General features: G+C 40.7%; 1 non-coding gene across 1 annotated transcript; it reads left to right on the top strand.

Annotated features, from left to right (window-relative positions):
* LOC112084791 lies at positions 1-107 on the top strand. The gene has a single exon (XR_002898451.1). It is a non-coding gene; the product is annotated as a small nucleolar RNA R71 (small nucleolar RNA).
* The last annotated feature ends 16178 nt before the right edge of the window (positions 108-16285 follow it).

Below are 16285 nucleotides of genomic sequence, written 5' to 3'. Positions count from 1 at the left end.
AACCCATGGTGTGGGCATTGGTTGGTGTAGCTCCTGAATCTCTCATATGCTTTACCAAAACTCTCATTGCTGTGTTGAGTGAAGCTAGAGATTTGGTTTCTCATTTTAGCTGTTTTTGAGGTGGAGAAGAACTTGGATAGAAATGCCTGCTTGCATTGCTCCCAGGTTTGAATGGAGCCTCTTGGGAGGTTCTTCTCCCATTGGTGAGCTTTGTCACCAAGACTGAAGAGGAATAATCTGAGCTTGAAATTGTCCTCAGAAACTCCATTTATCTTTGTCAAGTCACACACTTTATCAAATTGATCCAAGTGTTCCAAGGGATCTTCCATTGCCAATCCATGGAACTTTGAGTTCTGGACCATATTCAACAAGGATGCCTTCACTTCAAAGTTGTTGTTTTGCACAGGTGGTGCTTGAATTCCAGCTCCATACTGATGAGCATTTGCCCTGTCATTTTCTCCAACATAGACATGTGGCTGCTCATATCTCCTTTGCTGGTTTTGAATGGGCTGATGTTGGTGCACCTGTTGTCTTTGCTGGAAATTGGCCTGATGCCTCTGCTGATGAGCTGGAGCTTGTCCCTGGTGGACATAAGCTAGCTGTTGATGCACCTGTTCCTGATGAACATTACCCTGATGTAACCCTTGACCAGCTCCATTACCAGCTGCATTACCAGCTCCATTACCCTGAGCTTGTTGCTCCTGAGCCGGTTGTTCAATGTCAACTACATGGTGTCTTTGATCTTCCATATCAGCCTGATCAATCTGTCTTCCATGCCTATCCCTTCTCCTCCTTGGTACCAAAAGATTAATGTTTTCGTTTAAGGGGAAAGGTGGACCACAGCTTCTTGATCTGGACCTGGTGTTCATGCACCTGAAACTCACAAACAGAACTTGAAAGAAATTAGAAAACACAAAAGAAAATGCTTGATCTCAAGAAATGACACAATCTTAATGCTATCACACTTTGGCAACGGCACCAATTGATAACTTAGAGTTTTCAAGGCTCTAAATGAGGGGTTATCAATCCCTTTTGTCATTTTGCAGTACAAAGGGTATCAATCCATCATGTGTAGACACTAAGATGCAGGATCAGTTCTTAATTCAAGCCAAATGAGTGAGGTTTTGATTATTAATGACAACTAAGAACTCAATACAAGGATTAAAGCTAATGATCAACTTAAACAAGCAAGTAAATAAGCTAAATGAGATGAGAATGTATGTATGATGATGAGAAAGGTCTTAGACATGATAGTGGATTAGGGTGCCTTTAGTGCTAAACTAGTGAGCTAATGAATCATGTGATCAAGGAAACCATTCAACTTAAACATCATTAATTAAGCTAATCCTCTCATGAAGGTATTAACTTCTATGCTAAAACAGTTTCTAACCTAACCATCATTAGTGAAACATGAATCAACAAGCATTAAGAACCAGTTTAATCTGTCATTTAAGCATATAAACAATCATTCCCATGATGAATAATACTTAAACCTCTAACAGCCTTCTTCCTCTTCAACTCGCATGACCAAGACGAAATCTGGGGAGAATATGTGTGCGACTTGGTCCTCCTTTAGTCCCAAGTTGCATGCCTAACTCGCACAGCCAAAGAAATAAGCTTGGACGAGATAGAACCCATGTAAGCTCAGCTGCATTACTCTCTCGGTGTGATTTGCGAACCTTCATGCGGCTCAGTTCTCTTTGCTCCTTAACTCGCACGACCATGTAGCAGAGGTCTTCAGAGATATGTGCAGGATGGTCTCCATCACTCCCAAGTCGCATGCTCAACTCGGTGTAAATTGCGAGTCTTCATGCGGCTCAGTTCCAAGCTTGGCCAACTTGCATGCTCAAGTCGCACGGTTGTGGACTTAGTATTTTCTTGCTCGGGAACCTTAGACCTTACCCAGTGATACCTTACTCGCACATCTCAATACACAGCTCAACCCCCAGACATTAATCTCCAGGCATTGCGAGTTAACCAAGTCGCAAGACCATCTCGCAGGCTTTAGGTCTCCTTGGACCACTTCACATTCGTGGGAGAGTAACTCCCAAGATACTGGTCGAAATGGTGAAATTTTAACTTCAGTGGACATAACACTCAGACATCTTCAACTTTGGTGAAGGAACCTTCGGCGCTTGGGAAGTGGAAGGTTCTCTGTAGGGCTCATCTTCGCAGTGCATTGACACGGTCAGAAAGAGGCTTCTAGACATGCGTCCATTCCAGAAACGTTATCTTTTTGCTCATAGCTCCAAATTGAATGATCTCAAACGTTCTGGAAAGAATACTCAAATATCTCTGATCTTGATGAAGGCCGTATAGACTGAATCGGTCTGGAAGTGCATCGTCCTTCGCATTCTTCGGAGCTCATCGGGTCGATCTAAAACGGCAGCGAGACAGGTGTGCCTTCCGACGAGCTTAACTCTCTGCTCATGACTCCAAATCATATGATTCCAACTGCTCTGCAACCATGATCCAATCCTTTCCAATTTTGATGAAGCACTTGACAGCTGAATCGACCGGCAAGACCTTCGGGTAACGCGATTTTTGAGATGTGTCTTTACCCAGAAATTTTGGCCCTAATGCAACTCCTAAGTCCTAAAACAAACCCTAAAGACCTAAAATGCATGAAATAAGATATGATTTGAAATGAAATATACAACCTAAATGATGCAAATTATGAACGTATCAAGAGGTGAAAAACAAGGGCATTAAAACAGTAATCCGAGTTCGCCAGCATAATCGGGTAAGTGGCTGCGATCACTGGTAACAGGTCAGCACAGAATGGCCTTTGCAACAACAATTTGAACAAATGTTTTTGTCGGTGTATCGCTGTCCAGTTGATAAAAAGAAGAGTAAAAGATTTAATCGGCTTAGTTAAGATGAATATGAGTGATATTATGTTAACTTACAGGGAGATGAGGATGTCGCTTTGGACGACCAACAAGTTGCCATTGCATCGGAGGTAACAATTGTAAACAGAATAGGTTATTTCATTGTCCTGAACTTCAAATATCGGCTGCAAGTTCTCCGAATAAGTTTTCAACCATTGTGCGGTGCTGTAGACGCTTCCTACCAATGTTAGTGGAGAGATTCCCAGGTTTTGGGCTGCGACTAGGCTATGCTCACATGGCACTAACATCTTCTAGAGAGCCACACAGGAACATGACTTACGGTCCAGATCGACTAAAAAAGACTCCCCATTTGTGTTGAAAACTTCACAAGAATAGTCAGAGACCTTAAGGAATCCCCAACTACCAAAAGTAGGTGTTCTCTTTGAAATCAGACCTTCTATGTAAGGACTTACATCTCCCTGATGCTCCATTGCTTTGCCGTAACGCCATGTGAACTGGCTACTGACATGCCAGTGAATGTAGTGGAGGAAATCCATGATGGAATTCTGCCTTTTCAGGTGTCACAAATCGTTAACCTCTGCACTATAAACGTCGAAACAAAAGCCGTTGGAAAAAGCCATACTCCACCGTTCAAACCCTAGTTGCTTAAGGTACTGTGCAATGTGGACTCATCTTCTTTATTTCCTTGTAACAGGCAAGAAAGCAACATTTGGAGTACTCGTAACTAGCACGTTGCACAAGGCCCGGTATTTCGGGGTTTCTGTAGCTCTGTTGGATGTTTAGCAAGACTTGACGAATACATACTGCTTTCTCCGCCAAGGGAAACTGCAATGACAAAGTCTGTAAGGTGAAATCGAATCTGGCGGAGAAGATAGTCAACTCGGGACGGTCCTCAAAAATGGTAGCCAATTTTTATAGAAACCATTTCCAGGAACTTGTATTGTCGCCATCGACGACACCGAATGCTAAAGGAAATTGTTGGTGTTCCGCATCTATCCCCGCCGCAACTATGAGGAAACTCCTTGTGTGCCAATTCAGGTAATTGCCGGAGATGATTATTACTTGTGGGGAATGCATGAAAGCACGCCGAGAAGCTGCATAGGACAAGATCATGTATCTGAACATGTTGCAGCCAACACTGTCTGGTTGAGTTTCTATATCGACAACAGTGTTGGGATTAGTTTTTTGCAGAGAGGATATGTATCTCGGTATATCCAAGCATGATGTGTCATGATTGTTTGGCAGTTTTTTGGCTGAGGTTTAGTGAATCTCAAAAGTGGATTTGGGAGGCGAAATAGAAGTATTTGGAGTTCAAAATTCTCAGACACGTGAGTTGTGGGATGTTAAGGCTAAATTAGGGTAACGTCGAGTAAGACGGACAGCACTTTGACCTTTATACCCACTGAATTGAAACAGTCTGTAACATGGACGCATCCATGTGGATTCAACGGGATGATCTTTTCTGTTTAGCGATATACATGTGTTAGCAACAATTGCAAAAATAGACGAATATATGGGTAGGAGAGTTCCTTAAAATTCCTGAACGAGTCATATAGATATTGAAATGTATTGGTTATAGATGACAACAGGAGGGCAAATTCGCACAGATAAATAACGGTACAGTTGGATATGTACATAGGTGGGGGTTATTTTCGTGTAAAAGATGACTATGAGAGAAATATGAATGTTATCAATGTATATATTGTTTTATATACATATGATTGTTATTTACATGATTGATAGAATCTGAGTGACAATATAAGTTACATATGACGTAAGCATATTAGTTGATATGAATTTAAGAAGCTGAGTGTAAATCTGTAAGACATACATTTAATTAAAATCTGATAAAATATCTAGAAGAATACAAACTAAAAGATATGGATGTGTTCATTTATTTGTCATGTATAGGCGGCAACACTTAAATGCTTATCTTTTTATTCTCTTTCCCCCCCTAACAATAATAATGATTCTTATTCAGGCTTTGGCAACACGCCGATAACACCGGATTTTGACCATTTCATGTATCGTTTTAATATCTTATGCAAGTGTTTTAACTCTGTTTTTAATGGTTTTTAAGTGATTTCTATGTTTTAGAGTTTTAAAAGACTTTTCAGGAAACTTGGACTTATGTACTCGATGGAGACCTTTTCACCGTCTGATCATCCCCAAAATTTGAGACAACATAGAAGAGACAACGAGCTTTCTAATGCAATTGGTTTGGAGACAATCCAACGGCTAGATCTTCATATATTCCTGATGCACTAAAGACAGAAAATGCAGTCTCGAAGGAGAGCATAGGCCGCGACCGCGGCCAGACCATGATTCCCCGCGGTCAGGACCACCGCGACTGCGGCCAGACAATGTTGACGTCCGAAAGTGATCTAATTCAAGCCCAAGTCCAGCCCACTACTCATTCTTCAAACCCTAGACGTTTCCAACGAATTAGAAGGCTATATATATACTCGTTTTAGGTCATTCTAATGACCAAGTCGTGGAGAGAGAGCAGAGAAGAGCCACACGCCTCGGAGTGTCCGTCTTCGAGAGAAGAAGGAGTCGCCGAAAGAGCCACCATCGATCTCCATCTTCATCTTTGTTCTTCGTTGTTTACCATTCTCTTATTTAATTTCCAGCAAACTACAATACTTCTGTGATGTTTTTATACACTATGATTGAGTAATTCCCTTGTTGGGTTTTAAGGGATTTTTCAAAGGGATTCATGGATTGATTTCTGGTTTTTTAGATTAGGGTTTATTTTTAGAGTTCTTCATCTAAATTTGCATTTCGTTTATGTGGCTTGGATCGATCATCTAGCTACTGCGATTAGGTTGATTTACTCACCGAAAGTGTTGTTGAATCGATTAACCCTATTTAGATGAACAAATTTTCTTAGACGGCGTGAGTCGATCTAAAGCATTTTGTGAAATTATCAAACTAATTTGTCTAGCCACTTAGAGAACTGAATGAGAGTTTAGTAAATCTGAGTGAATGGATTTCTGATTAATACTACGAGAGTACATTAGTCTGGGTTTGATTTCAGGAACATATCTATAGAAAACTCTATGTTTAATTCTCTTGTTAGGTAGTCTATGATTCCCGGCGAATTCCCTAACGCCCAACACCTTCTCGTATTGATTTAATCTTATTGTTTACTAGTTTTTAAGTTTATTATTTTCTATTTTTGTCACTGTTCACAACCCAAAACAAACACCCATATTTTCATCTTAGCTCAGTTCTCATCTCATGTAAACTCATATTGCAGTTACTTGGTCTTCAGTGGATTGACCCCTAAGTACTACAACGTACATCTGTGCACTTGCAGAAAACTAGGGTTAAAACCTGAGCACATCAAGTTTTTGGCGCCGTTGCCGGGGACCTTTAACGATGCCTACGAGTTTCAGGTCAGAATCGAGTCTAAGGTACGTTCTCTTGTTCATTTTTAAAAACAAAAAAAAAACAAAAAAAAAATATATATATATTATTTTATATAAAAATATATATGCATATATATAAATTAATATAAAAACAAAAAAAACGAAAAAAATATAAATCTATATATATCTAACTAATAAAAAAAATATTTATAAAAAAATTGGTATAGATATATTAACATAAAAAAAATTATATATCTATATAGAAACTAAAAACAAAAAAAAACAACAAAAAAAAAACAAAAAAAAATATATATTGATATGTCTATATTTTGCATCATTTATGCTGCATTTTAGAGTCCAAATCATGTGTTTTCTCATTCATTTTAGGTCTTTAGGCATCAAAGTAGGCTTTAGGATTTGCATTAGGTCCCAAAGAGTTTTGCATGGTTTGAAGTCTTTTATCAGGTACTTGGAGCTCAAGAAGAAGAATAGGAGTAGAAACGGTGAAGAAGAGGGTCAAAAATGGTGAAAACCGCTTGGAAGAATTTTTCGGCGAAAACCTGAACTGGCTGGATCAGAACATCAGCCAAAATCGCTATCGGGCGGTCTTCACCGGCTAAAAATCATTTCCGGGTGAAAATTCCATCGGGTTAAATTTTATGCCGAGGCGAGAAGTTTTTATCGGCTAAAAAGCTTACCGCGGTACATGTTTCTCGGACATTTTCCTTACCGCGGGAAGCATTTATCGGCAAAAGTCCATTTTCACCCGCGCGCCTCAAAAATCTCAAATCCGGGGAATCTTCCAGTCCGAATCAGTTGACGGGGTCTTCATCAAAGTTGGAGATAATCAAGCCAAGATCCCAGAAAAGTTAGAAAAACGTAATTCGGACCAGTGAGTAGGGAGATATTGCCTCCGGAAGACATGCCTGTCTCATATGCATCCAAAAGCCGATCAGATGGGTTTCAAAGATTACGTGGGACGATGCCCTTACAGCTCGAATCAGCTTACAGGGCCTTCATAAATATTCAAGGTCTGTGAATACTCTTTCCGGAACACCTGAGGTCGTCCAATTCGGCACAGCGGTTTGGAAGATATTGTCTCCGGAATAGACATTGGTCTAAAAGCTGATTTTTCCGGTCATTCCAATGCGGTGAGCAATCCGGGGAGCCTTCCACTTCCCAATCTCCGATGGTTTCTTCACCAAAGTTATTGTGATTATGCAACTGGTTTCAAGGCATTTGGAGTCCTGTGGTGAACGTTATTGCTTCCGGAAGACGAGTTGATCAGTACGAGCCCAAAGAGTTGCGATACGCGCTAAGTGTTTTTACAAGCCTCAGCATTGTTACCTCGACATTTCTTAGGCCGAGGCTCAACCCTGAAAGCTCTCTTGACTAGACCTCGTACTAACTCCTCGGTATGTCAAGATTGGGGCATGCATGCAAGAGAAACCAAGCTGAAAACGACTAAGTGTTGGACGTGCACTGATGTGGTGTGTCGTGAGGGTGTCAAGTTTTACCCTAAATGAAATCAATAGCCGCAAGTGAACAGCTGATCGATTGTAGTACTTAGGGATCAAATCCACCGGGAAGGAGGATCTTTCCTGCAAAACCCTTCGAAAGAAATATAAAGTAAGAAAGTCTAGAACCAGGCGAGTTTTGTGAGGGTTTTTGGTGGTGTGTTTAAAACGTAAAAACGAATTTTAATGAGAAACTACGGGAATTAAAATGACCTAATAACTAAACTTAACGAAAAAGGGTAAAGACGAGAAAAACGGCTAGACCTAATTGCTAAGTGAAAATCGATTGAAAGAGTAAAGAAACTAGATTAAAGCTTGAATTAAAATCGGTGTAAATCTATAAGAAAAGAGGCGCTGGGGTTCAGGGAATTTTCCTCAGGGGTACGAACGATTCAAAACATTGCTAGAGAGTAAATTTGATAAGATAGCTTAAACTTTTTGAACTGGAGTCACGGACGTATGAATACGCCACTGTCGTGATCTTCTTCTCTTTAAAAACGACCTAAATGACATGTATTTATAGTCTCCAATACTCTCTGGTGTCTAGGGTTCCGGAATTGAGGCTGGCAAAATGATACGGGCTTCAGAAATGGGCCTTCAAAGTCGGAGTTAGCTGGCCGCGGTCGGGATGGTTGTGACCGCGGGGAATGGGTGGCTGGCCGTGGTCACGGTGGTTGTGACCGCGGGGAATAACTTGTTGGCCGCGGGTGGAAACGCTTGCCGGCTGGTTTACGGGACATCTTGCTCTTTGCGTATCTTTTGATTGAACCGTTGGATTGCCAAGCTGTAAAGTGTGCTGGAAAGCTGGTATGTCCATCTTTAAGATCTCCAAATTTGAGCTGGAACAGACGGTGAGAAGGCCTTCAATCGGGGGTGAACTTCTGATGGTTTGACTCTGAGCTGAAATCTGGTTTTCTATCCATTTTGTTAAGCTTTTCCCAAAGTTACCTGAAAAGAGTCTAGGAATAGGAACTACAAATACTAGAAAAACGTAATAAAAGTACTTAAAAGCAATTAAAAACATAGAAAAAGTATTTCAAAACGATCCATAAAAGTGGTCAAAATACAGTGTTATCAACTCCTCCAGACTTAAACCTTTGTTTGTCCTCAAACAAAGCAAAAGCCTAAACTGGTTAAGTGAAAACAAAAATAGGGAATGCACAAATCTCAGAGACATGAACTCCTAAACTAGGACCAAAGATAGTGTATCAATCCACAACTTAGTCTAGAAAATTCTCACCAATACACAAAAGATACTAGTCCACTTTTTCCGTCAGGCAAAACTTAAACAATCTAAATCTTGATTCCAGTCAACTAGCTCTCTACATTCATTAAGTTCAATAGTGAGTTCTCATTAAAGACATCATCCAGGGTAGACGGCGTTTGGCATTAAAAGGGCTGTTTAAGTGGTGGAGTTAAAGTGTTTCGGGTTACCTGATGAATCTCGAGGATGCAAGATAATATGCAAAACTGCAAGAGTGATAAGGACCTGTTGATGACCGCAATTTTCAGTCACTTCTTCTTGCCAAATGTTATTGCATAATCCTTCCTCCTTTGTTGTAAACAGCTATTCCTCCAGACTTAGATTCTTTCCGGGAATCAGAAAATGATCTCCAAAACTCCATAAAATCGAACTCCAGTTGCCTTCGGACTTAAAATTCGACCTCTCTAGACTCTCTAAGGCTTTTATTTCCTTTCTTTTCTTATTTTTGGATTTTTTTTTTTTTTTTGGAAAGAAAATGCCTTTTAAAGAGAGAGAGACTAGAGGATGGGATTGTGCCAAAATTTGAGATTTTTGTAAGGCAAACTGAGCTTCCTCTTGTGTTGAATCCTTCCGGGAACTTTTCTGGCAAATCGCAGGTCTCTATCCTTGGCGACTGAAAAATGCGTTGTTCCTCTTTCTCTCCAATGTTTTTGCACTTGTCTGCATATAAGACAATATAAAACAAGAGTGCATGTGGTTTGAAAGAGGACTGGTTAAGGTAGGGAACTAGCTAAAGATGAACTAGCCATTCAGGATCAACAGAGAGTGGTAAAAGGGTAAAAGAGTCCTGAATGTATGATTCGTTTCCCTAGTCTAATGCTTCAATGAGAAAATTGAGTCCAAATTAAGTCCAAAAAAAACAGAGCTAGTGTATTCCTTCATCTAAATCGAAATCATTCAAATTCCTCTGGGGTACTTCGTTTCAAAGGTGGTTAGCTACCGCCTAGTCTAGTCCTAAATCATGAATGACCATGTCACTAGGAACAGTATAAAAGCACACAGTCAACTATCATTGATTCATGTTCACCATTCCCTTTAAAAACGTATTTTGTTTTGAAAACCGATTTTGAAAAACTTTAAGGAAAATGAAAAAAGTGTAGATAATGCAAGACTCATGAAAGAAAAGTGGTTAGAAAGGGATGAAATCCTCCCACAGACTTAAATAATACTGTCCCCAGTGTGAAACAAGTCGAGATTGGATGAGAAAAAATGCATAGATAATCGAATTGGTAAGGCCAAAGAAAACTTACCTGGATCTGGGATGCAGGTGGTGATGGACCGGATTCATTCGAAGAGGTTTGGGAAGGTGATGGGTGGTGATGAACGTGGTGGGAAGTGATGAATGAGGTGGAGTGGGGATTGGTGAGGTGGAATGAGGTGAAGTGGGTGATTTGGAGTCGGGTTTGATCTCAACGACCATTAGCCGCGGTCAGGAGCCACGCGACCGCGGCAAACCGGTGCTCGGCCGCGGTCAGGAAGACGCGGCCGCGGTCGATCATGTGTATCCCGCGGTCAGAGCATCTGCGACCGCGGGGGCTTATATCGCGGCCTGTTTCTGCTTCTCCTTGGTTCCTGCTGGGCCGAGCAGTCAGGGACCATCCTTCTTTTTGTTTTTTTTGGGTTTTTTTGATTTTTTTGGCTTTTTTTGTTTTATAAGAAACACCTGAAACTATGAAAAAAAAAGATCAATAGAAAAAGAAAGAAAAATCCTAAAGAAAACAATACCTAAATGGGTTGCCTCCCATTAAGCGCTTTTGTTTTAAGTCGTTTAACTTGACTTTGGTGTATGACGTGACTTAGTCCTTAAAAGGTAATGTATTGGGACAAGTCGTCTTTGCTCCTCTTTGTCTTTCCTTTGTATATCCCTTATAACTCCATTCCCAATTGGAAATTTTATCCTTAGTTTGAGATTGTAGTCTCCTTCAGGATCAAAAATCAGTCTAGGAGCTCCTTTGAGGTATGAGTCTTCAACACCACTTGTGATAGGAGAACGTCTTAGATGCTTGTATGATAGGTGAATAAGGTCTCTCTCACTTCATGACATTGAACTATGTTGCAAGATACAAGGACAGATGATTCTTTATGATCTGAAGTGGTGGAGATGGTTAAGCATCCAAGGTGAGGACAGATTGGTTGGAGAGGTGTCGCCATGGCTTGAACTGTCCAAGGGTCGGTATAAAGAGCATTCTCCGCGGGTGGAAGTGTCGCGACCGCGGGGAAAGGTGGTTTGGCCGCGGGTGCAAGTGTCGCGACCGCGGAAAAACATGGATTGGCCGCTGGTAGTGCACATGCGACCGCGGTGCCGAATGTCCTAGGAAAGATGTTCAGATCCTATTGCTTCTTGTCTCCAGTTCTTTTTTCTTGTGCAGAGTCTTTGGAAAAGAGTCTTGAGAGCCATTTAAACTTAACTCTTGCTTCAATTAAGTCTGCATCACCTCTCATATGAGCATTGGTTAAAGGTGTGCATAAGAAAATACCTTTGTTTTTCAAACTTGTAAATCCGGCATTTTCTTTGGGTGCTCTTCTTTCTAGAACGTATCCAACATCCTTTGTAGCTCCTCCAGGGTCAAATATTGGATCTTCTATGCTGCCTATGATCATACAATGAGAGTTCCTTGTAGTAATCACCGGGTATGGGGTTTTCTTGTTGATCTTCAGGAAACTCATATGTTGATGCAAGTAGTTGATGAGTGTTCCAACAGATGCTAGGAACGAAGTACCAAGTATCAAGGGTTTCGTTGCATTGTTTCTCATCTGCATAGCATGTGAACCAGTAGAAACAAGACAACCTTTCCCTTGAAAAGGCAATTCTGGTTTGGAACCAAGTAGAGCTGCACCAGAAAAATCTCCATAGTGAATATAAATCTTAGAGGGATGAAAAATCAAAATACCTATATTCTCTGCAATGGCCTTTGGTATAAGATTCAAATCAGGTCCAATGTCACAAGGAGAATCACGAAATTTCACTCCCTTGATTGAGAACGGGGCATCAAACTTCTCGGGATCCTTCGTCTTAGAAAGCGCCTCCAATGGTGGTTTTGATGTCACCATTAGTGTCTCCTCTTTCACGTGGTCTGTCTCACAGTCAAGATAGTGAGGAGCTGAAGGAGAAAAAGGCTTTGGTTCATCAAGAGGAAGTGACTTATGATCTTGTATGTCATCTCCAAAACACTTGAACGAATCGGTAGAGACGAGATCGTCACAAGGGATGGAAATAGGTTCTCCTTTTTCTTGATGGCTGGCTTCCATGACGTGATGATCCAAAGGAATTTCATTTGATGGCCTCTTTCTAACAAACTTGATGGAGGATTCTCCATCTACTTCACAAGCTACCCAATACCCATCATCCATAGATTCATTGAGCTCTTGAAGCATATCATCAATCTCGGTTTGGGAGACAGACGACATATCCTCATCAAATAGAGGATCATGGATATATCCGTGGGCATTGTAAGTTGAATAAGGGTCGTGGTCCCAGTAGAATCCTTGTTCCTCTAAACTTTCGCGAATTGATTTGTTGTGGCTGCGAAGTCCTCTTGTGTGGTGGTTCGGAATTGAATTCTGACCCATTGAGGAGAGATTACGAACGTATTGTGCTTCTCGGCGTCGAGTGGCTTGAGGAGTGTTGTAAAAACCTCCCTCATAGTAGTAATTTCGTTTCATATGGTTCATTGCTTCATAACCTGAAACAAATAAGAACAAAAAACGAAAATACGTAGAAAAGGTGTTCTAGAGTCGATTTACCAACCTTTCTTAGGGTTTTGTGGAAAAGAAAACGCGTGCTTTCCCCGCTAACGGCGCCAAAAACTTGATGTGGTGTGTCGTGAGGGTGTCAAGTTTTACACTAAATGAAATCAATAGCCGGAAGTGCACAGCTGATCGATTGTAGTACTTAGGGATCGAATCCACAGGGAAGGAAGATCTTTCCTGCAAAAGCCTTCGAAAGAAATATAAAGTAAAGAAGTCTAGAACCAGGCGAGTTTTGTGAGGGTTTTGGTGGTGTGTTTAAAATGTAAAAACGAATTTTAAAGAGAAACTACAGGAATTAAAATGACCTAATAACTAGACCTAATTGCTAAGTGAAAATCGATTGAAAGAGTAAAGACACTAGATTAAAGCTTGAATGAAAATCGGTGTTAATCTATAAGAAAAGAGGCGTTGGGGTTCAGGGAAGTTTTCTCAGGGGTACAAACGATTCAAAACATTGCTAGAGAGTAAATTTGATAAGATCTTAGCTTAAACTTTTCGAACTGGAGTCACGGATGTATGAATACGCCACTATCGTGATCATAGACAACTATCTCTCTCAACCCTGACCAGTAGGTTTCCACTCTGGCCCTGGAAAAGAAGAGATGCATTATGTTGAAGACTCGTCAGCATTCACAAATCTCCCATAGGTAGGTTTCCACTCCTATGTTTGTTTTGCTCTCCCAAACTAGATCTGACATCGGATGAACTCTTTCGTGTCACCAAGCATCTGGACCAGATTGTAGTTCATGACGCTACTCTCATGCAGTAAAAACGAATTCAGAAGAAAAAGTTCTAAGATTCGGCTCAAAAGCTCATGGAATCCTCACCGAACATATAAATCCCCATCGAAAATCCCTTAGACCCAACAATAAAACTACTCAGACATAATAAACGAAATCAAAAACATAGTATTAAAAAGTAGAATAGAAACCGAAATTGAAAAAGAAAGAACAAGGGTTCAAGAGACAGATCTCTCTCTCCCTAAAACCTAAAAACAAAGCTTAAAGTAAAATTTCTGTAAAGTATTTCGTCTCTCTTCTTCTCTATTCTTCTCTCCTTAAAAAGACCTAAATGACATGTATTTATAGTCTCCACTACTCTCTGGTGTCTAGGGTTTCGGAATTGAGGCTGGGAAAATGATACGGGCTTCAGAAATGGGCCTTCAAAGTCGGAGTTAGCTGGCCGCGGTCGGGCGGTTGTGACCGCGGGGAATGGCTTGTTGGCCGCGGGTGGAAACGCTTGCCTGCTGGTTTACGGGACATCTTGCTCTTTGCGTATCTTTTGATTGAACCGTTGGATTGCCAAGCTGTAAAGTGTGCTGGAAAGCTGATACTTCCATCTTTAAGATCTCCAAATTTGAGCTGGATCAGACGGTAAGAAGACCTTCAATCGGGGGTGAACTTCTGACGGTTTGACTCTGAGCTTTTCCCTAAGTTACCTGAAAAGAGTTTTGGAACTACAAATACTAGAAAAACATAATAAAAGTACTTAAAAGCAATTAAAAACATAGAAAAAGTTTTTTAAAACGATCCATAAAAGTGGTCTAAATACGGTGTTATCAAAAGCCATACTCAGATGTATATCAACTCAACAAGGAATCTCAACAAGTTCTTCTCTCTCTCAACTCTTTTACATTCATTAAGCTTTATCAGGTGAATCAAATGATGCAATGTTCAAACAAGCTGGCTTGGCTAGGGAGAGGCTATGAGATAAAAATGATCTCATCAGTGTTCCAGCGGGTTCAATGCAGCAAAGGGATCTCTCTATGAATGACCAGACTTCGGAAGAATGCTAAAGGTAAAAGGCAGCCGATGCATACGATGCTTCACGAACATAGATTCAAGAACAAGTTGACTCGGAGAATGCACGTAAAGATGGATTGAAGACTAGGGTTTATGCATGTTCTTCATGGGATCTTCATCTTGATCTTTGCTCACGTGCACCCCTTGGTATCAAGACCTCGGCTTCACTCTCCCACACACCGTTGGTTAACCTGACGACCCAAGAAGAGCGTTCAGTACCCGGTTTGTTCCGGGCTGACCTGCGACACTTACCCTTCACTATAAATAGATTTTAGGACCAGAAACCTAATCATCTTTGATCTTATCTCATTTTCCTGCCTGTTTTAGCTTTAAGAACTTGCCTCTTTTGTGAAACTTGATTAACCTAATCTGATATCTCGTTTTCACGTAAGAAATCTAGTTCTTGTTTTATTTCTTTTATTCACCAGCTTCAAACTCCTAATCCTGACCAGCTACACGTCTTTCAAAGGACTTAGTGAGCTCGTTATGATCAGTGAGTAGTCCATTTAATAGGCTTTAGATAGGTAGATTAGGGTGCTTTCATGATAGATTAGTGAGTTTAGGGGTCTAGTCTTGCATGTTTCATTCTCTAACCGACGAGATCTCTAAGCTGGATCCAAGCACATCACTTGTGGTCCAGATCTTAGACATATCTTGCATCAAAAGTGTTCGTAGAAATGTCTGAACCAATCGGTTAGAGGTTTAAGAGTCTTTCATCGCGAGAGTGATAGTTTGATCTTCTTAAATGACTTATTGAACTGGATCTTAAAGCTGACTGATTCATGCTTCTCAAAAGATATTTTGGTATGAAAGAGGATCAGTTTAGATGTCTAATACATTCATGAGAGATTTAGCTTACTCTGAGTTCATGTTAAATGAAACCGCTTGATATTATTGATTCATTAACTCTCTAGTCTAGCTTGGAAGCTTCTGCTTTTATCATATAAAAGCTTCTGCTTTTATCATATATCATTATCATCCAATCATTTGCTTGCTTATTTATTATCATTTGCATCTTTATCTAGCCTAAATATCACTGTTTGTTTCGTTTTCATGTTTATTTGCTTGTTAAGTAGATTAGTCATAAAAAACTCTTGCTCGATCATCTTGACTTAAGATTACAAGTAACATAGATTAGTGTCTCTCCACAAGTTTGGTTTGATAACCCCTTGTACTACAAGACAGGGGATTGACAACCTCTACAAAGAGTGAAAACTCTTAGTTATCAATTGGCGCCGTTGCCAACTTGTGGGAGCATTAATCTCTTATTTGTTCTTGAGATCAAGACTTTCCTTTCTTTTGTTTTACTAACTCTTTTACAAGTTCTGGCTTTGCTTTCAGGTGCATGAAAACCAGATCTCGCAGCACAGAACCACCTCTCCCTTACGACAACAACATCAACAGGATCGAAAGGAGAGCACGCGAGAGAGAACGGCACTTTGAAAGGCTTGGAATGGTAGAACCGCAAAGGATCGAGCAACAGGCTCAGGATGCCGGGCAACAGGCTTAGGCTAATCAAGCACAGGCCGAGAGGAACGAGCAACAGGCCTATGTTAATCAACAACAGGCTCAAAGAAATGAAAGGCTTGCTTAGAAAAACCAACATCAAGCCAATAGAAACGAGCAACAAGCCCATCATGTTCCTCCGCCTCCACCACCAGCTCAGAGACAACCTCCTCCAGTCTTTGTTGGAGAAAATGACCGAGCAAACGCGCACCAATATAGA

Source organism: Eutrema salsugineum, unplaced genomic scaffold (genome assembly GCF_000478725.1).
Source record: "Eutrema salsugineum unplaced genomic scaffold, Eutsalg1_0 scaffold_4, whole genome shotgun sequence".
Lineage (NCBI taxonomy): Eukaryota > Viridiplantae > Streptophyta > Magnoliopsida > Brassicales > Brassicaceae > Eutrema > Eutrema salsugineum.
The sequence above is the reverse complement of the archived record's forward strand: the minus strand, read 5'-3'. Positions and strand labels throughout refer to the sequence as shown.